This window comes from Vulpes lagopus, chromosome 8, assembly GCF_018345385.1.
Source record: "Vulpes lagopus strain Blue_001 chromosome 8, ASM1834538v1, whole genome shotgun sequence".
Taxonomy (NCBI): domain Eukaryota; kingdom Metazoa; phylum Chordata; class Mammalia; order Carnivora; family Canidae; genus Vulpes; species Vulpes lagopus.
The window spans coordinates 40,936,510-40,958,409 of NC_054831.1; the positions used below are offsets into that span (position 1 = coordinate 40,936,510).

Sequence of the window (21,900 nt, forward strand, 5' to 3'; positions counted from 1 at the left end):
TGTGCCTACCTCCATGCTTTCTAGACCGATGAGTAAAATAAGGAAAAGGCATATAATTGGGATGCCTGGGTGGCTCAGTGGTTGAGCGTCTGCCTTTGGCTCAGGGTGTGATCCCCGGGTCCGGGACCAAGTCCCGTATCAGGCCTCTTGTGGGGAGCCTGCTTCTCCCTCTGCCTGTGTCTCTGCCTCTCTCTCTCTGTGTGTGTGTGTGTGTCTCTCATGAATAAATAAAATCTTAAAAAAAAAAAAAAAAGGAAGAAGCATATCACAAAACCCATCCAACATACACAACATGGTCAAAGTCTCTCGTTTTTTTTTTTTTGTTTTTTTTTTTTGTTTTTTTTTTAAGTCTCTCGCTTTGAGTGCTACATTTCCAGAAACAAAATATGACATGCTTGGTCTCAACCGTACGTTTAAATTTTTACTTATTCATTATTATTTTTATTAGTGTACAACTGTAGGTGCGGGCCTCTTGTGATGTCTAGACCTAGCAGGGGTCTATTAGGTGACAGAATTTTAAAGGAGCCTATATCCACGCCCACACACACAGTCCTGTTAGCAGTCCTGTTAGCTCAAGAGCAGCTCTTGTCTACTGGCAAGAGCAATTCTAGCAGAAGGGGAGAGAACCACAATTGGAGTCATTACTCATCTGAAATTGGGGCCATGCTGCTTGCTCCTGCAAAGCATCCGGATGGAGAGATCGGCCCCTTCCCTCTATCCTTGCTCCTATTGTCTCTCCAGGGCAAATGGTATTTCCTTCTTGTTCAGTCATACACCTAGCTGGAAAGAGACCCCTAAGGGGAGCCAACATCCCTACAAAGCTCCAAACCTCCCACCAGCTCTCTGAGGTGATTCAGCAAGAAGTCCCCTTGCAGATCCTCAAGGCGAAACACAGGATTGTGATGGCACTTTGTGCAGAGTGTGCTGTTCTCCCCAGCCTCTGCCCTTGCTCAAAATCACCCAGGATATCTAGGGTGGCAATTCCCTTGCCTTGACTCTTCAGACCACAGACCTGAGAGTCAGTAATTAGGCCTGAATCCTGCCACAAACTACACCCGATAATTTCCAAAATTCCAATTGTATCCAACTCTAAGACTAGTGAGACATTCTTCACAGTTCCATTCAGATTACTCAAAGAACCAATGAATGTTCTTGCCTGATATCAACCAAGATTGCCCTCTAGAAAGAATGTCTTCCAACAAAAGTAGTTTTTTAAAACAAAACTAGCTGTACAAATTTGAGGTTATAGATTTTTGTAGGAATGTGTTATGCAATTACAATTACAGACTATCCCCTATGTCACATAATATTAACATATATCAGAGCAAAATATCAAGCTCATGAGGAGTCTTCTGAAATAGTATCAGTAGTGGTGGTAATATTTGTATCTTGCAGATGAATTTTTAAAAGACTGTAAACTAAGTACTCTGAATCCTTACAATAAATTTATTATTATTGAGAAGCATAAGAAATAAAAGAAGTTTACCAGAAACAAGGACAGACATTTAGACAATGTTTCAACAAAGTAGGCAACTTATCTTGTTCTGATTCTATTCTGTTACTAAGCTCTTGTTCATAGAACCAATTCCCTTGATTTCAATTGTTTTAAGAATTATATACACAGGGGTTCAGTTGGTTAAGGGTCCAACTCTTGGTTTCAGCTCAAATCATGATCTCATGGGTCCTGGGATTGAGCCCTACATGGGGCTCCACCATCAACAGGTAGTCTGCCCCTCCTCCCACTCGCTCACACAGGTCTTGCCTTGTGTTCCTATACACCTTCTTGGGAATCATCACAAACAAGAATGTCCACTTCAGTTAGAAACCCTCAAAGCACCACAAAAAGAAATCTCTACCCCCTGACTGCCTTTGTCCAAACCAGTCTGGACAGAGAATTCCTCCCACGTGCCAGCCCAGTGAACCTGAAATTCAGGCCACCGAGGTGGAGCAGCAGGTGGGTTTGCAGGGTAGCAAGCCCAAGCCTAACAGTGTTTGCAAACTGCAAGTCATCACCAGGACATTTTTCTAACATGCAATAGAAAAGAAGAAAAATTATCAGAATGCACCACAAGTACAATAATGTGTGCTGTTTCATGAAAACTTTCATTTTAATCTATATATATGTATGTCTCTGTGTACATACTTGATCACAGTGTAAAATGATTTGTTATTGTGGACTGCAGCCACAGGAGTCTGAAAGCCGCCACACTCAGGAGAACCAGTGTGCGGGCACCACCAGTCCTATCCCAAATGGCCTGAAGAAAGCCTTCCCAAAGACCAGGCTTCCAGAATCCTGTGTGGGTGGCATGGTGGAAAGGCTACCGCTATACCTCTGAAAACTAAGTGCCTGTGTCCTTCTGAGAGGAATGAAATGATCTCACCTGGGAGAGCTATGGGTGAGTGGCTATAACATTCACCATCCCTGCAAAAAATCACCAAGACCAAGGCCATTTTCAAAGCTAATCTACATTGCAGGTAAGAATGAGATGCTGTGTTTTTAAAGAACTTAGAAATCAGAATAATGTATAGCCAGTGTTTCATGGCAGTATTAATGCTCAAAGATGAGACATCCTGGACAAATCAGGCAAAATTCTCAATAGGACAGAACAAGCTGCTCCAATGGTATATCAGCTACAGAGTATGTGAAGAGACATAATTTTACCCCATCTGTGAAAGTGCTTAATAGGCAACCCAGGAAAATTTTAACATTCTGATACTCTAATTTCAACAGGACAGAATTATTCTAAAACTAGAAATGTCAAATCACTCATTCATACCATGATTTGTACCAAAGTAAAAAATGTGGTACATATTTGTACCAAAAAACAAAGTAAGCCCCAAACTGAGATGTCAGGGCAGGAATACAAGAGAAATTTAAAATAATTTGTTGTTCTTTCTACCTGTCAAAATGTTACTATTTGATTCAAAGACTTTCCCCCTTTAAAATACTACTGTTTTACTGTGGTGCTTAGGTGGCTCAGTCAGTTTAAGTGTCTGACTCTTGATTTTGGCCTAGGTCACGACCTCAGGGTTGTGAGATCAAGCCCTGCATTGGGCTTCAAACTAAACATGGAGCCTGCCTAAAATTCTCTCTCTCTCTCTCCCTCTCCCTCTGCCCCTCCTCACCAATTCTAGTGCTCTCTCTAAAAAAAATAAAAATTAAAAATACTATTTTACTAATTATGAAAATATTCATTCAACAAATATTTGTTGAGCACTATCTTAGGTTCTACTACATACAGGTCAGTGAACAAACCAAAGTTCAGTTTTAATAGTGTTTCCTTTCTGTGCAAATATATATATCTCAGATAAGATAATACCGAATATGGAAAACTCCATCCAGACTTTACTTTCGCTTTTAACAGCAAAGTTTTCCCATAGGATCAAGTGTTCTTTGAAAATGCCATTTTCTGGGGACCTGGGTGGCTCAGTCGGTTGAACATCCAACTCTGGATTTCGGCTCGGGTCATGATCTCAGAGTCATGGTTTTGAGTCCCACCTCGGGCTCCACACTCAGCAGGGAGTCTGCTTGAGATTCCCTTCCTCTCCCTCTCTCTCTGCCCCCCTACCCCCCTAAACTAAATAAATGAATCTTCAAAACAAAAAAGAAATAAAATGTCATTATCATTGGCTACGTAATATTTCATCCCGGATGGTGTCATAATTTACCAAAAGATGTTTCTAAATGCTTACCACAAGACAAAAACACAAATAAGAAATACAGTTAAAATACAGCATGAAAAACCTGATTCAGGACCTTAGGTTGGGGAGAAAAATACAATCTTACCGACTCAAGAGAGCCCGGGCAGTGCACACCAGCAGGATCACACCTTCTTCACCATGCACCACATTAAGGTCTAATTTGTGAATCTCCCTTTATAAGCCTCACTCCCTCTTTGATCCAAGAGAACATTGTCTGCACAGAACAATAGGTTTTCATTTCAATTTCCCTTCTTTTCAGGAAAGGAAATGTTTGCACTTCAAAGGGTTTCTTTGAAGAGCAGCCCTCCGGACCTGGCCAGGTTAGGAGTTCTGTGGCCTCAGCAGGGTGTCCACAGTCTGGGCGGCTGCCCACCCTGTCACTCTCAAGGCCAGCTCCTTCAAGGAGAGGGTCTGGTGCAAGAGAAGAAAAAATAAACACATGGAAAAATTCTTGAGGCTTTTGATCACACCCTTCAGAAGCCCTTTTTCACACATAATGCAGGTTTATAGCTCACAGAAACTGAGGTAACAAAGGATTGGGAGCCAGCCGTGGACAAGGCAACAGCAGCTTCTTGGAACAAAACCACTCCAGACCCCAGATTCACTCAGTAAATGAATAAAACAGGAAAATGGGAGCCCCTTTCAGCTATCACTGGCGATGACGAAGAGAGCAGCTTGGATAAATGGAATCCAAGAGCAAGATCCACACTTCATACACAAGTTCTGAAACCTTCCCCTGGGAACTTTTGGGCAGCACAATCACTGACAAAGAGCAAAATTCACAATTTAGAACTTCACCTCTTATTTCTCCACTGGCTGGCTGGCTAGTAGGGGCCCAAGAGGCTCAATAGCAGGCAACCATGTTAAATAACCACACATATTTGCCAGGAGGCCCATGCCATTTATCTGGATTGAGGCCCAGGCCCCTCCTCCCTGCTCTGCTAAGTCAAGGAAGTCCGGGCTATATATTGGACAAGAGAGGACCTGCAACATTTCTTTTCAAGTCTTGAACAAGTTCTGGGTATTTACTAATGATCTCCACCTTCCCCTACTCCGAGATGGTTAAGTTCACCTGCTCAGGTGGGCAACCGCCCAAGAGGTGGGCAGGGGCAGGAAAAACACTCCACTCTGCTTTGCTCCAGACAGGGAACCTGCTCCTCCCCACAGCCCAAGGATACCATGGGCTCCTGCCCTGGGTGTCTGGGGCATAGGTCTGGGGTGACCAGGTCCCCCTGAGCCAAAGCCTTCCACCCACCTTTCGCTAAGCCCTTAACCCAGCCTGGTGCTAAGCCTCTATGATAGAATTAGAAATGATTTTTATTTTCCCCTTCTCTTATTTTTCTGTAGTTTCCAAATTCTTCACTGCGGCCATTCTAACTTTCAGAAACATTTTTCTCAACAAGACTTAAAAGACAGAAAATCAGACCATAGTTCCTTTGAAAGTTCCCCTCCCATACACATAAAAATTATATATATATACAATATATATAATATACATATATATATAATATACATATATAATATACATATAATATACATATACATATACATATATATATATATGCCTATATATATATAGGCACTTGGGTGGCTCAGTGGTTGAGCATCTGCCTTCAGCTCAGGGCATGATCCCAGAGTCCTGGGATCAAGTCTCACATCGGGCTCCCCACAGGGAGCCTGCTTCTCTCTCTGCCTATGTCTCTGCCCCTCTCTGTGTCTCTAATGAGTAAATTAAAAAAAAAAAAAAACAACTCATATATATATATGGGTATAAAGGACATTATTTGGACAACTGATAGTTGAACATGGACTGTGGACTAGAGAACATTGATAATGTTCAATTTCCTGATGTGAGTATCAGGAAATGCAAGAGAGTATCAGGCTACGCAAGAGAACATCCTTATTCTTAGGAAATACATACTTCAGTACACAGAGGTAAATAAAAGGGTATGATATCTTCAGCTTATTCTCAAATCATTCAGGAAAAAATGCATACAGGAGTGTGCCAATAGATCGATGGACCCACAGATACCTAAACAGAAAGGATAGAAGGAGCAAAATATAAACACTGAGGTGAATTTGAGAAAAAGATACACAGGAGCTCCTTGTACTGCTGCTGTAACTTTTGTTTGAGTTTGAAATGTTATGCAAACCAGACAGGAACAGCACCGGAGAAAAGGAGGAGAAAGGCAGGAGGGGTGAGAAAGTCTTCCCCACTCCACCTACCAGCTTCGTGGCCCTGGCTGCTACCCTGGCTGGGCCAGCCAGCCCTGAGCCCGCTGGGGTAATGAGCAGTCAACACCTGGGTCCCCAGAGGGTGGCTGGGTGTCTGCCGCCATGCGAAGTTCCTGGTTCCCATAAGATGCCCTGAAGAGGGCTCTCTGGGGGCCCAGATGGCTAGACACACAAAAGTGAAACAAGGTTCCCCCATGGCCTGGACAGCAAGTTCCACCTCCAGTTCTGCCCTGGTGAGCAGGATGCCAAACCGCGACCCAGGAAGCCGGCAGCCTCACGGATGTCCGTCATACACGTGCCAGCTCCCAGTCCAGCCACCTCCCTGCACAGCTGTCCAGGGGCACCGGGGCTCCACTGCAGGCTTGGATGGAGGAAAGCGCTGTGTTTCAGGCCAGCATGAGTGGAGGAAAAGCAGGGTGCTGTCCAGAAGCACAGCTCCAGAGCTCATTCAGAAACCAGGGGGAGTGTGGGGCCGAGTGGCTGCAGGTGCACGGGCTGAGGTCTCAGGCCTGGGACTGCCCATAGCAGGGGGCAGGCCAGAACGCATCCCAGGAGAAGCCAGCACCTTGCACAGGCTGCCACCCACAGCCCTAAGGAACACTGATGGCCAGGACTCAGAGCCAGGCCCCTGGGTTTCAAATCCTCATTCGCCACTTACTATCCAATTGCATGCCTGGGGGCAACTTGCATCACTTCTCAGGGCTTCCTCTTCCCATCACTCAAAATAGAAGTATCAACCTCACTGGGCGGCTATAAGGATTACATGGAGACATTAAGTGCCAAGCACACAGTATGTGCTGGTGATTCTTGATCTTTCCCAAACCCAGACGTCTCCCTTCCTTCCTATTTGATAAAACAGACTCTGGTTAATGGTACTTGATAGACAGATAAGAAGATACAGAAGAAAAGAACACTTCCCAGCCTTAAGATAGGAAGATAACAGTTATAACAATGATGAAGCAACAGTAAGAGTGGGGAAGAGTGGGTCTGCTCCCTTGCCTTCCCACTTCTGCCCCAGGTCAGGTACCCACCACCCCTACCCCCATTGCCACCTCCAGGAAGGGATGAAATAAAGTGGAAAACAACACAGAGGTGGCCTAAGTGTTTGCCTGGCTTTGGTTTCTAAAGCCAAAGCCCTCAAGGTAATTTAGACAAAATGTGTGGGGGTCAGGATGACTATGACGAGGGTAAATAAACCTCCCCCCCCCCAAACACACACACACACAATTTTCTTATTCATATACGTGCACGCACACAGATACATACCAGCAAGTGCTAAGAATGGAGTAAGCTATCAATCAGCTCAGCTTTCCAGAGGATAAGTGGATAAACCCAAAGTGTATGGGTCTGAGATCTAAAGGAACCTGATCCCCTACATACCCAAGGAGGTCCCTGGTCCCAAAGAGTTTCCAACTTCAAGGTCACCAAGGCAGTCAGGATCAATATGGCCCCAGAGACTGTGGTTCCTCCCCCATGCCTCCCTTCCCCATTGTGGCACAAAGGCCACAGAATGACCTCCATGACCTCAACTGTAAAAGGTCAGTGGTAAAGAGGTCTAAAGGGGACAACGGTACAGGAACCAGAGTCAAATCCACAGACCCTGGACCTGGGTCAGCAATGCCTCAGAGGCTCACTGTCCCAACACCTTGGCACTACATCCACCCACCACAATCTAGACACAATTCCATTTTAAGCCCTTGGCTTAAAGTTAACAAAACTAACTTGTTATGAGAATTATTTTTCTCCACACTTAACTGAGTTTTCTTTCCAGTATAATAGTTAACATTTCTTTTAAGCACTTGGTATGTGCCAGAAGCTGTGTCAAGTACATAACATAGACTACCCCACTTAAATCCTCTCAATCCCATAAGGTAAGAGAAGCCGATTATTATGCAAACAATATGGAAAGGGATTTAAATGTGAGAAATACGTGAGGAAAGGCTCTTATCCTGTCAGCAGACCCCACCTGGAGACCTACCCCTTTCTGCATGAGGCGCTCATGGCATCTCTAATGACCCCACAGTGCATATGCACGGAGAACTGAGGCTGGCCACACAGCAGAGGCCACTCCTCTGCAGCCCAGAGTCAGCACTGCCAGCTGGTCGCTACAATGAAGATTCTGCAATACACGGAGCACAGGATGTAGGACCCACTCCCAAACAAACGGGAAAATAGATGGTTGTTCTCACAGTCAAGAACATTATCTGAACATTCTGGAGAAAATACTATAGCAGAAATACAGGACGTTAAAGAAACAAAACTGCCCATTTCCTCTGTGCTTCTAGAAAAGAGAAGAAAAAGCAGATGATCTACTCAGGAGAGAGGAAGAGAAGATATAGAAATACGCACAGCCCGGGACACCACGTGGGTGGCTCAGTGGTTGAGCATCTGCCTTTGGCTCAAGTTGTGATCCCAGGGTCCTGGGATCAAGTCCCACATCAGGGTCCCTACAGGGAGCCTGCTTCTCTGCCTGTGTCTCTGCCTCTGTGTGTCTCTCATGAATAAATAAATAAAATCTGAAAGAAGAAAAAGAAAGAAAGAAAGAAAGAAAGAAAGAAAGAAAGAAAGAAAGAAAGAAAGAAAAAGAAAAAGAAGAAAAGAAAAATAAAGGTGCACAGCCCAAGCAAGCCCTGGGACATTCTTTCTTCCAGCTTCGGATAGGTCCACCTGGCAACAGCCTTTGAAAGCTTCCCTGAACTTCATCTCGGTTGCCATAATCAGGATAGTAGACTGCTAACAGAAAGAACTTACTCCATGAAAGAAACCCAAATGTATTGATTTGGTACCTTTATTCATCCAAAGAATACTATGGAATTCATAGTTCGTGAGCTTCATTATTGTGAAGCCAAGAGGGAAGGCTTCCTCCACCTATGGATGGAGCAAGTCTATGGAGTTGAGAAAGTCTAAATGCCTTTCTGGGAGCTACACAGAGTAGGAAAGCCAGGACTCCAGAACCCTTCCGTGGTGCTGTTCCCAGCATTCACACTACTTGTTGTCAGCTCCCCTGAGCCACCTCCTTCATTTCCGGGCACATCAGTTCAGGCTATACTGAAGTTGTAAATGCCTCTAACCACACACAGCTCTAACTCGTTTATGCTGTTTGTTCACCAAACGTACCAACTGGCAGTCCGAAACTTTACTGACAATCAAGAGAGGGAAAAAGCCAAATGAAAGACATTGGGCATGGCAGGATGGGTCAATGCTATACCAGAATCTATCCCAATGTTCAGAAATGTCTTTCCTACAACCTGTGCTCCCCTAAAAGGGACAAATCCTGACCAGTGGGTAAGGTAACCCAGCTTCACCCAGAGTACTGCCAATGCCACGTATCTGAAGGCATGACTTTAGAGTGGAATGAACATACTTAGCAGTCCACCAGATTGTTTTGCCATTTTGTTGCCCATTCTTCTAACTCACAGGCAGTAAATACACTAAACCTCCTATGGAAAACTCAGGTGCAGTTTGAACAATTGCAGGGGAGTTATTTTCAAAGCTGCTTTGCTGCTTTGGAGTTGGCGGGAGTGAATTATGGAGAAAGAGGAAAAAGAAGCCTCTCAAGTTTACTACAAGATTGTTCAGCTCAAGTTTACTACAAGACTGTAAATCTGCCATGAGAGATGGTACTTCTCTATTCTGTGGATGGAAGAGACCTAAAATCCTTGTGGTAGATAGAACCTTGGCGTGGGATCCAATGCCAGTGACCTAAGGCACAAGAAACACCTGGAAGGCAGGTGCCCTGAAGGCCCAAGGATGAAAAAGAAGGCACACTCCAGGTGGCAGAGGGTCCTCCTTCCGGCACTAGGACAAACCCACAGCCAAGTTACCCACTGGAGGGTGGCAGGGGAGCACAGGGAGGCTAGGCTGCAAGCACCAAGAGATTCCCATGTTAGGTGTGAGGAAGCAAGAAGGCTAGGTGAAAAGGAAGGAAGCCACCACCCTGGGGCAGGTGGCTACAAAGCAGTCATGTACCTGAGAAGGGCCCCTGAGAGCAGATCTAGTTCAGCCCTGTCCCTTGAGGATGGAAATGCCTAAAAAAAAAAAAAAAAAAAAAAAGTCAGTTGTGACTTTTTAAAAAGTTCTTCACGCTCATTCCTCTACTTTCCCCATCTCGTTAATATAATATGGCTGCTCTATTCCTTGGAATCATATTTGACCTCCTTCATATCTCACATAGACTCCACTGGCCAAGGCTGTTGAGTCTCCCTTTAAAATCTACAGATGGAATAAGTAGGCAAGGTAGAGCAGAACTCAACCACCTCACATTTCTATCATTTCCATTCCAGTCTAAGCTGCCATCACCTCTGAAAGAAATGACATATGGTCACTCTCTCTTGTGCACAAATTACCTGAAGCTGGATTTTATTCCAAACTTAAGTTACAAGTCTGAACTGGTCTCCCTGCTTCTATTACTACCCACTCCCCCTACCCTCCATCTCTTCTCCATGGAGCATTTAAAGTAATCCTGTGATGGTTCCCCACCTCATCCAAAGTAAAAGCCAAGTCCTCATGGTCCATCCACAGCATCTGCCCTCAAGTGGAACAGGGCAGTAGTAGAGAGTCCCCAGGTCTGACGAGACCAATCATATAGAAAAACACTAGGGTCCCATCCACAGGTCCTGCTTGAAATGAGGACCAAGAACCAGGTGGAATGATAAACACCTACAAGATGCCTCTGCATTAGAGGAAAATGTTTCTCTCCAGTACTTATCCCTGCTTCAAATTCCTCCCTAGGATTAATAAACCAATACCTCCAAATACATAGTTAATAACGAAAAGGGATTAATCCAATTAGACATAATGCTGGGCCCTCCAGGTCTCTGTAGAAAAGAAACTCCAGAGTGGAACAACCAATAAACACGTATTTATACCAAATATAATTAACATGTCTTAGAATTCAAGCTCCCCGAGGTCAGCAATCTTGTCTTCCAAGCCTTTTCCTCTAAAGCAAATAATTATATGCATAAGAGCACTCATGTGACTCAAATCCAGATTCAAACAACTGCGTACATTTCTGATCTCTATTAAGTCTTGCCCTGTTTGTTTAGCCAGAACTCCTCTGACTCTCTTTAAATTCATCTATAATGATTAAACATGACTGTAATATGCTAAACCTTTCAAAACTATTCAAACCATTGTTGACTTCGTCCCCTCACTTCTATTCTGATTGTGTGACTTAAGTAAGACCTTTTGTTTTAATGACAGAAGGGTGTGTTCATATAAAAATAATTTCCACTGAGACCAACTAAAAATATCAAGGGAATAAATGTATCATGGTTTCCTATTATCTGAACCAAGCATAAAGGGCAAGACATGTTACTGTACCTCCCTAATAAATTATAATCCAAATTGAAGACAATTAGAAAATCCAGCCATACCCCAACACACACAGTTCTGCTGGCCAAATTGTAAAGGGCACACGTGTAGGAAAATACACCAGGGAATGAAATCCCAATCCTCTCCCCCTAGAACTAAATCTGGAGTAAAACACAACTCTGGGTTTCTTCTGTAGGGCGAGCCCCACCACGTGTATTGGGAGGTTTAGTTTTCCTCCTGAAGGCACATGTCTCTCTACTACCCTGATGGTAAAGCCAAACACCGCCGGGATCTGGTTCCCACACCCACTGAAAAGGGGACGGAGCTACAACAGCACGCCGTGGCGGCCCTCCAGCGCGAGGCCGCTCCGCGCACACAGGTTCAGACGCCTGCGAGACCTGCCGGGTCTAGAGTCCTGTTCACGCAGAAAGGAGCACGCGGGGCATCGCTTGTCTTTACTTAAGCCGGAAGAGCTTCCTCTCGCTCCAAACCATCTGGAAAGCTTGAAGAGCTCAGCCTTCCCAGGTCAAATCGGGTCACGAGGAAGCCCACCCGGGGCGGGGGGGACTTCCCCGAAATACCCCTGGAAACTCAGACAAGAGGCGTGGGCGGGCCGGGGCGCGACTCCAGCCCAGGGAGGAGAGGTGGGCGCCGCGGTCCCCGGGCCCGCCACCTGCCGCGGGACCACCCCCGCGGGCGCAGGGCGGGCTCCCGCCGCGGCGATGACACATCGCGGACCTCGTGGCGGGGCGGGGTGCGCGCTCCGCGCCATGTAAGGGCAGGCCTCCGGATGCCGCCCGGCCTGGCCCGCCGGCCCGCGGCCGCTCGCGCCCCCCGCCCGCCCCGACCACTCCGGGGGGCCCGGCGGGGGTCGCCTGCAGGCGCGCGCGGCCGGCATCACGGCGGCGCCGGGTCGTCCGCGTTCCCTCTCTCGGTGTTGCATCATGCACCACGCCGCGCCTTCAGGGAACCAAAATGGACTCCGGTGGCGGAGGCAGCCGCATGGGCACCGGCCCCGCGCGCACGGCCCCGCGCCCGCCCTGCCCTCGCCCACCCCGGGGGAGGCCAGCGCCCCGCCGCCCGCCCCTCGCCGCTGCCCGCGCCGCCCTCCCGCGGCCGCACGCGGCGCCGGGGCCCCTCCAAGGTGACCCGGCCCCGGGCGGCTGCCCTGGCGCCGGCGGCGGCCGGGCACTCACCGAGCGGCGGGCGGGCGGGCGGGCGGGCGGTGGCAGGATGCGGGCTCGTCCGCCGAGGGGCTCAGGCACGCGCGGCCGCAAGGACGACCGCCGGGCGGAGGCGCGGCGCGCAGGGAGCGGGGGCTGCGGTCCGGGCTGCCGGCTGGCCTCGCGCCCGCCCCGCCCCGCCGCTGCCTGGCGGCTCACACCTGCCCGCGCCGACTGAATGGAGCGTGGAGGGCGCGCGGGCTCCGGCGCCGGGTTTCATCAGCCGCGCGCCCGCCCCCCGGCCCGGCCCCGGCGCCCGCTCGCGCACGTCACCACTCCCGCACCAATGGGAGCGCGGCGCGGCGGCGGCTGCAGGCCCGGGGCGAGGCCGGGGCGGGGCGGGGCGGGGCGGGGCCCCGCGCGGGGACTCGGGGTTCCCCCGGCGGGCGGGCCCGCGGTGCCTCCCGGCGCCTTCGCGGCCGCCCCGCCCGCTTGTTGCCATTTTTCCGCCAATCGGAGGCGGCGGCGCGACCGCATCCTCCGGTCCCGGGACCGCGGAACAGCGCGCGCGGGGCGAGAGCCGCAGGCTGGGCGCTGCTCCCCGGGCGGCGGGCCCCGGCCGGCCGACTCCCCGCTCGCCCCGGCGTCCCGTCGCCAGAAATAAAACGCCCGCGAGGCACGTCAAGGGTTGGGGTTTTTGTTTTTTCTTCGTTTTTAAGTAAATCTTCCCTTTTTTGTCATCGAATGATTTTTATTATTGCTATTCCTTAGTTTCTAATAAATCACTTCTTCTTGCGCCTTGTCAGGAAGGGCCCTGAAGCCGGACCCTGCCTTGTGGCGAGCACAGCCTGGGGCTGGCGGCTCACAGCGGCTTCCAGCGTCGCTCTCCCCTACGTGGCTGCAGCTTTAGGGCCGAACCCCGCAGCGCTCACCTCACGAGCTCCTCTGTAATGTCTCTCTTTGCTGCACAAACCCACACAGAGAACCACAACCTAAAGAGATCCAGTAATCTGCGACACGGGCGACACGGAGACGTGAGCGGGTCATACATTAGTCCTGTCAGCCTCCTTCTGACTTTGCTGGAACACACAGACGCGCGCGCACACGCTGAAATGATAGTACAGTGTTCGCGGCCTTTGAATCCTTTCCACACCTTCAAAACTCCCCCCACTCCCCAGTCAGTAATGGGGGCTCGTAGTCACCCCCTGGATAGGAAACCGTCTTGGAATTACACCAGCAGTTTATAAGGTTTATCACTGCATGGTGTTAGCTTCAGAAAGGCCTTAACAAACACAGAAATGGGCTAATATTGGCGAAGCACTTTGAACAGTGTTAGGTGTCATTATGAGCAACTAGGTATGTGCTGTTTTTTTTTTTTTTTTAAATCAGTTTCAATTGTACAGTGGTGATATGATGCACTCCAGTTGCATTGTGGAGGTCTCTTGTGCTGGAGCTCTTCCTGAATCCCACCCCACCTCCTTCAGTTGCTGACAATGGCATCAAAAGGATGTCCCCCTTGCCACAGAAGGATGATTGAAGGACCACCCTCTTTGCCTTTGCACCAGATCTGGATTAGAATCTGAATTGGACCATTTCATTTGCTGTGTGGTCTTCTGCAAGCTATTTCATCTCTGTTTGGAGGGTCTAAACTTTAATATTCTTTTTTTTAAAGACCTTGTATTCTTATCAGAAATCTATCGCTTAGTGTTTGAAATATGATTGTGGCATTTTTAAAAAGATTCTTAGCAGTAAAATAGAATTTAGTAGGTTGTAGAGATGCCCTGTTTGGGCAACACAGAAAGGGAACATAGAGTTAATGTGTAAATTCTGAGAGTTCCAGACCCTGATGGGTGTATGGGGAGAACTTAACCAAGAGGATTTTAAGTACTGTGCTCTGTTTAGCAATCCAACCCATCAGAAAGACATTAGGAGACCCTCAGTGACAAGGTCCATAAGCAAGCAACTTCCTGGCAAAAAGGATTCAGTGTGAGCCAGTGAAAAAATAGTGCTCAATGTCTTAGCAAAAAGTTAAGAAAAAAGCTTAAAAAAAAAACCACCAAAAACTGGCTGAATGTTTTAGGTAAAGCTAAATTTCAGGCGGATTAAGGATTGGCAGGTCCAGAGGGACCATGAGTGACAGGCAACCTTGATCAGAATCAAGGAGCAAACGAGCCATTATTGCAGAGATCAGTAAGGAAAGGAGATGCTAACATTCAGGCCCTGGAAAGCATCTTCTAAAGTTAATTGTGACAGACCAGGTTCCAGCCTAGCACCATCAGGTAGCATAGGGGCACAGAAAGTGCAGAGAATGAGAGTCAGACAGATGTGGTTTTCAATACTGCTTTTACTTCTGGCTAGCTGCTGGCCTAGGGAAATTGCGTTTGTCCTCTCAGCCTGTTTCCCCATCTGCAAAACAAGGAATTAACTACCTGCTAGATAGGCATAACTTCCTGGTGACAATGAAAAATATGTAGTCAGTAAATCTGGGAAGAAAACAAAAAAAAAATGTGTGTAAACGTGGAACAGAAAAAGAGACCCTAGAAATACCACAAGATAGTCAACTGATCGTTGACAAAGGAGGAAAAGCAATTCATTGGAGAAAGGATGTCTTTTTAACAAATGGTGCTCAAACGACTGGGCATCCACATGCAAAAAAAACAAACAAACAAACAAACAAAAACAAAAAATAAACTCTAGACACAGATCTTATACCTTTCATAAAAATTAACTCAAAATAAATCATAGACCTAAATATAAAATGCAAAATGAAATGAAAAACATGCTAGAAGATAAGAGAAGAAAATCTAAGTAGTTTTGAGGTTTAGTGATGACTTTTTTTAAAGATTTATTTATTTATTTATGATAGACAGAGAGAGAGAGAGAGAGAGAGAGGCAGAGACACAGGAGGAGGGAGAAGCAGGCTCCATGGCGGGTGCCTGACGAGGGACTCCATCCTGGGACTCCAGGATCGCGTCCTGGGCCAAAGGCATCCACTGAACCACCCAGGGATCCCCCAGTGATGACTTTTTAAATATAATGCCAAAAGCACAATCCACAAAAGAAAAATTGATTAAGTTGCACTTCATAAAAATTAAAACCCTCTACTCTATAAAAGACACTGTTGGGCAGCCCAGGTGGCACAGCGATTTGGTGCTGCAGCCTAGGGTGTGATCCTGGAGACCCAGGATCGAGTCCCATGTCGGGATCCCTACGTGGATCCTGCTTCTTCCTCTGTCTGTGTCTCTGCCTCTCTCTCTCGTCTCTATGAATAAATAAATAAAATCTAAAAAAAAAAAGACACTGTTAAAGAGAATGAAGAGATAAATCATGGACTAGGAGAAAATCTTTGCAAAACACATACCTAATAAAATACTGGCACTCCAGATATATGAAGAACTCTTAAAACCCAGCAATGAGAAAACAACCCAATTTTTTAAATGGGCAAAAGACCTGAATAGACACCTCATTGAGGAAGATACACAGATGGCAAATAAGCATATGAAAAGATACTTAACATCATATGTTGTTAGGGAACAGCAAATTAAAATAATGAGATACCACTGTACACCCATTGAATAGCTAAAACCCCAAACACACATACCACCAAATGCTGGCCAGGATATGAAGCAATTGGAATTCTCATTCATTAGTGGTGGGAATGCAAAATGGTACAGCTACTCTGGAAAACACTTTGGCAATTTCTCACAAAACAAAACGTAGTCCTACCATATAGACCAGTAATTACATTCCTTGGTATTTACCCAAATTAGTTGTGTCCACACAAAAACATATACGAATGTTTCTGCCACCTTTAATCATAATTGCCAAAACTTGGAAGCAACTAAGGATATCTTTCAATAAGTGACTGGACAAATAAACTATGATACATCTAGTCAAAGGAATACTGCTTCTTAATAAAAAGAAATGAGCTATCAAGCCATGAAAAGACATGGAGTGTTACATGAATATTGCTAAGCGAAAGAAGCCAGTTTGAAGAAGCAACACACTATATGATTTGAACTTCTAGAAAAAGCAAAATTATAGAGAAATAAAAAGATCAGTAGTTTCCAAGGGCTTATATAGGGAAGAAGAGGGAGGGATGAAGAGATGGAGTACAGGGTATTTTTAGGGCAACGAAACTACTTTAAGTGATACTGTAATGGTGGTTACATGTCATTATTCACATTTGTCAAAACCCATAGAGTGTACAACACAAAAAGTAAACCTTAATATAAACTATAGAATTCAGATAATAATAAAAGCTCAATATTGGCTCTTCAACTACAGCAAATGTACTACACTAATTCAAGATGTTAATAATAGGGGAAACTGAGTGTGGGGAAAGGGAGTATATAGAAACTCTCCACATATTCCCCTCAATTCTTTTGTAAACCTAAAACTGTGGTTTTTATGGTATTTATACAGAAATAATATATATAGTGTGTATATAAAGGTACATTTAAATAAATACTGTATGTTTTATATAGTATTATGCTATGTAATATGGTTATATATAAAACTATGTATTATATGTATAATCAGACTCTACAGTTGAACTTGAACAAAATAGGGGCTAGGGCATCAAATTCTCTCCTCCCTCACTCCACCCCACTCAATCCCCATGCAGTCAAAAATTTGTATATAGCTTTTGGCTCCCATAAAACTTAACTACTAATAGCATACAGCTGACTGGAATTCTTATGGATAACATAAACAGTCAATTAGCATATGTTTTCTATGTTATATATATTATATACTACATTCTTACAATAAAGTAACCTATAGAAAAAACGTTAAGAAAATCATAAGGAAGAGGACATACATGACAATGCTGTACTGTAAAAAATTCACTCATATGTGGACCTGCACTCTTCAAACCTGTGTTGTTGAAGGATCGACTGTATATTATCTACATTTATATATAATATAATGAAGTATATGCATATACACACATATATATGTAAAGCACCTGGTATAGGTCTACATATAGAAAGTATTCATTTAATAATAGTTATTATTAAGCAGATCAAGGAAACAGAGCTGCTTCATTTCCTAGTATTTCAGGATTGTATCCTGAATGGGTTAGGCATGTAGGCTTTGGAGTCAGAGAACATGGCTTCAATCCTGGCTATGCAACTGCTAAACTACATAGTGTTAGGCAAATTACTTCATTTGCTCCAAGTTTTGCTTTCCACATTTCTAAAACAAGGATTATGGTGTCGGTGATGAATGAATGAGGATATTCATATAAAGAGTTTAGTACTCTAGGTGGCAGGCACATAACGAATGCCCAGAGAACATTATTATTAACTTCAACGACTAGACTGATTTGTGGGCTTGTGCAAAATGCTAAATTGGAGCATTTCATCTTCCATAACAAAGGAGTATTCTCACAACCAGAAACTTTGCAGGAAAAGACTGTCAGTAGTTGGCCCTGTAAGGACTAAGTGGTAAACCATCACTGTCCTGGTTTCCTGGGGGTCCAGGTGGGGAGGGAAAGAACATAGCTACCACTGCATTCTTCAGAAGACTTCTACTGTCACCTGGCCAGCTCTTTTCTGTTCTCCCAGAACCAGCACTATCCCCTTTTCTGGGACATTCTGCTCTTGTCCCTCCAAACTTCCCCGACTATTGCATCTTCAACAGGAATGACCATGTCACAGAACCCCATCACTGTCAGCATAGAAATTGTGTTGTGGGTGGGAGTCCCCTGCTCCAAGTCTATTATTCCCTGACCACAGTGAAGTAGATGACATGAGCTGAGATCACCTCTGAAGCCATCCCAAGTCCATTGGGAATTGGAAGAAAGAGAAATCTCTTTCCTCCCTGTCAGCAGGACTGGACAGGTGTCAGTCAGGTGCCACCAGCAGCCACAGTTGCAGCTGTGTAGAATTAGCCAGCCTGAGAGAGTGAGGTAGACTCAGAGGAGTCTAAGGTGAGGGATGAGGTGAGTGCTAATACTGCCCAAGTCCCCATTCCAGTGCTTACTGAAGCTGCCCATTTGGCTAAGAGCCAGAGAGATGCTCCTTTTTGCCAAAGCCATTTGTGTTGGGTCTCTGTTACTTATATTCAAAAGAGTCCTGATTAATACAGTTTTTCTATCCTAGGGACATTCTCCCTGGGGTCAGATGGGAAGAAGTATAAATACCTTGACAAAACATTGCCCCTCCAGAAGAGATAGTGACAAGCCTGATGCCCAATAGCATTGAAAAATACAGCCCTGGGGTTTAGAGGATATAACTATTGGTAAGCTGATAGAGAATAAAATCAGATCTCTGCCAAATTTCAGGAGACCTTTGAAGCCAGCTGTATGCATGACTCTGTTATGGTAGAAAGTGCTTTTTCTTCACCACAAAGACAGTGTGCCTACCCTCAAGTAGGAGAGACTTTCTTACAATGTGTATCTTTGCACAGCTGTAAGAAAATGCACAGCTGTAAGAAAATGCGGGAGATAACCACAAAGATTTATGTCCACGTATATTTATCACAGGGTTATTTATAAAAGCAAAAGAAGAAAGTCCATAAATGTCCAAATATGAAGAGTTGGTTAAATACATTCAGATCCATTCACAAAATGGAATAGAATATTAAGCTGCCATTAAATATCATGTTTTTGAATAATATTAAATGCTAAAGGAAGTACTCAGATAGTAAGAAAGGGATACGATATTGCTGTCCTCAAAATTTTATATATACACACATACACTTATTTCCACATATTTAAGTGTATATTCTGTACACATATTATATATAATCAAGATGGAAACATAAAAATATTGTCCCTAGGTGTTTTAATTGTTCTGTATACTTACTTACCTCAATATTCTACATTGAAAATTTATAACAAACCCAATAGATGTTATTAAAAATCAAGATTGAAAAAAAATCAAGATTGTAGCAAAACATAAGATAAAAATCTGCCTCCAGCCCCATCCTCCCCCTAAAATCTGTATAGTCAAAGAACACTCATGCCTTCATCCTCAACTCTCACTGGCCTTTGTGATCTATCAAGAAACCAGCCCAGGCCTGCCATTTAACTGTTGACAAGCTTTTCAGGCGTTTAGTGCCAGGTAACCAGGTAACTAGAGCATGAGCTCTGAAAAGTTGGTGATACAATAGCTTCTCCATAAATGTTCAGAATAAAAATATTAAAATAGTGGGGCATCTGGGTAGCTCAGGCACTCCCATGAAAGAGTTTTAAACTTATTTTCCATACTTTTTCTCTGTCCTTTAACGTACATATGCTATGTCCATCGACATATAAATTTAGGAAACGCATGAAAATATTCTGAATTTTACAGTGTGTTATGGACTGAATTGACCCCCCCTAAAATTCTAATCTTGAATACCTAACCCTCAGAACCTCAGAATGTGACTGTATTTGGAGATAGGGCCTTTAAAGAGGGGATGAAATGAAATAAGGACCTAATCCATCATGACTGACATCTTTATAAGAAAGGGAGATTAGAGCACCCAGAGAGACTCTAGGGGTGTGTAAGCCTGGAGGAGGGGCCACCTAAGGACATCGTGAGAAGATGGCCATCTACAAGCTTCAAAAGAAACTAAACTTGGGCCTCAGTCATGTGTCAGCCAAAGATGGCCACACTCAGGCTAGTTGAACAAAGGTTGGAGTGAGCCCCAGTGTCACTGAGGAAAACTCTGGAGGTACAAACTGCTGTGAGGAAAGCATAAGGTTTTTAGATGGAAAATCATGAACCAGATGATACTGTCAAGGAAAACTTAATTTTCAATATCATAACCAGAAAAATTAGCTAATTCCCAGAGGCCAAAAGGAATCTACTTGAGCATGAATCAACATATATTGGACTTATGCTGCTTTCTGTGGTCTCACAGCAAATAGTCTTTTTCGACTCATCTTAAATATGACACAAGTTCATATGGCTCATCATAGCAGCTGGCTTACCAATGGCAGTGATCCCAGTTTTGACTGTGCACACATCCTACAAAGGTTTGGAGAGATTACCTTTGAATATAAGTGATTTGAATTATAAAACCTGTACTATAACACAGGGTGAATTGGTTGGTCTTGTTTTTAGTGGTCTGCACCCTGTTTTCTTGGCTATACCTGTGAAGGGTGGCCTCACAGCCAGGTAGAGTTAGCCCTGATTCCAGAGAAACATCCTAATTTACTGGATTAGAATTTCTAAGCCTGTCTTTAGAAAGATGTTATTTCCCATTTCACTCCAGACTGTGTTTCAGCATACCTTGGATCCAGACAATATAAGCTAATTATAAAGGCTATTCAGTTACATGAGCCTAGCCTAGAAATTCAGTGACTATTAAACAAATGTGTACATAAAAATGAAGTTCTAATGTGTGGGGGAAAAAAAGAACCTAAATCTGCCAGCACCGTGATCTTAGACTCCCAGTGAGAAAATAAATCTCTGTTGTTTAAGCCACTCCAGTCTGTGGTATTTCATTATGGCAGCCCTAGCAAATTAATATATGGTGGAAATTGTATTTTTAAAGGACTGCCAGAGCTGAAAATGTCATGACCTAAGCAGCCCCAGAGCAAACCTCCGCTTTTACAGAAGCAGAGAGACACTGTGTGGGTCTTCATGGTCACGGGACCCAATAGAGGCCCCCAGAGCCTCAAACTGGCAGTGCAGGGCTTTTGGACACCTAAGAATGATGTCTCCATTTGCTTATTGATTAATTTGTGACCATAAGGTGTCTCCCACAATTGCTTTCTCCTCCCAATGAGGATGATAGGAAAAGCATCAAGATTCTCCATGTCCTCGTCTACATCATTTGCAGTCTAGTAGCTGTGCTGCTTACACAAGCAGCCCATTGGCTCTCAGCTGACGTGAGCAATCTACTATGAGCTTCAGAAAGCTGTTACTTCCCCCTGTGAGCAGAGTGGTAGAGTGGGGAAAACGGGACTTTGGCATCAAATGGGCATGGGCATGGGCGTGAATCTGGACTCCATTGCTAATCAACTTGTGACTTTGATCAAGTTATGTAACATCTCACAGTCTCCTTAAATGAGGACAACGCTATCCACCCTTGACTGCTGAGAGTATTAAATGAAATAATGTGTGAAAGTGGGTGGGAGGGGAACGGGTGGTCAAGAAATGCTAGCTCCCTCCTACCCTGTGTTCTTTTCTCTATCCTCCTACTATTCCTTCTCCTCTTCTGGCCGGAAAAAGAGGAATCAAAGAAAAGGTCTTGGACCCTAGTACCTAGACTCCTTACCCTCTTCTACTGTCCTTTCCACCTGTTTGACTCAACCAAGGAAGGTCTGCCTACAGACCTTAGGGTTCTGCGTGGCACCTGGAAGCAGCTCACCAGATCAACACCTTTTGTAAGGCTTAGCTAATTTCTGCAGGAGTTTGCTCTCTGGCAGAAGCCATCTCTTTCTTTGGATTTCTAGAAAGTCATGCCACTTTGGTGATATGCCAGCTTCAGCCAAGCCTACAAGGTGGTTCTTGCATTCTGGGAATGCTCGTTGCTGATAAAACTTTCT

The 21,900-nt window shown here is 45.0% G+C and overlaps 1 protein-coding gene and 1 pseudogene across 6 annotated transcripts in view; one reads left to right on the plus strand and one right to left on the minus strand.

The window, feature by feature from the left end:
• The window catches only part of SLC7A1 (solute carrier family 7 member 1), a 79,994-nt gene extending 67,294 nt beyond the window's left edge, over nucleotides 1-12,700 (minus strand). For 3 of the 6 annotated variants that reach the window (XM_041767873.1, XM_041767869.1, XM_041767870.1), the window contains exons 1-2: nucleotides 12,447-12,700; nucleotides 9,907-9,965 (exon numbers count right to left, since the gene is read on the minus strand). The gene's annotated coding sequence lies outside the window, so the exon portion shown is untranslated. Of the gene's footprint in view, nucleotides 1-3,787; nucleotides 3,833-9,906; nucleotides 9,966-12,446 lie in introns of those variants that run through there. The other 3 variants (XM_041767874.1, XM_041767871.1, XM_041767872.1) reach the window with 2 other exon arrangements.
• Nucleotides 12,701-20,114: 7,414 nt separating this feature from the next.
• LOC121497698 lies at nucleotides 20,115-20,710 on the plus strand (annotated as a pseudogene).
• The last annotated feature ends 1,190 nt before the right edge of the window (nucleotides 20,711-21,900 follow it).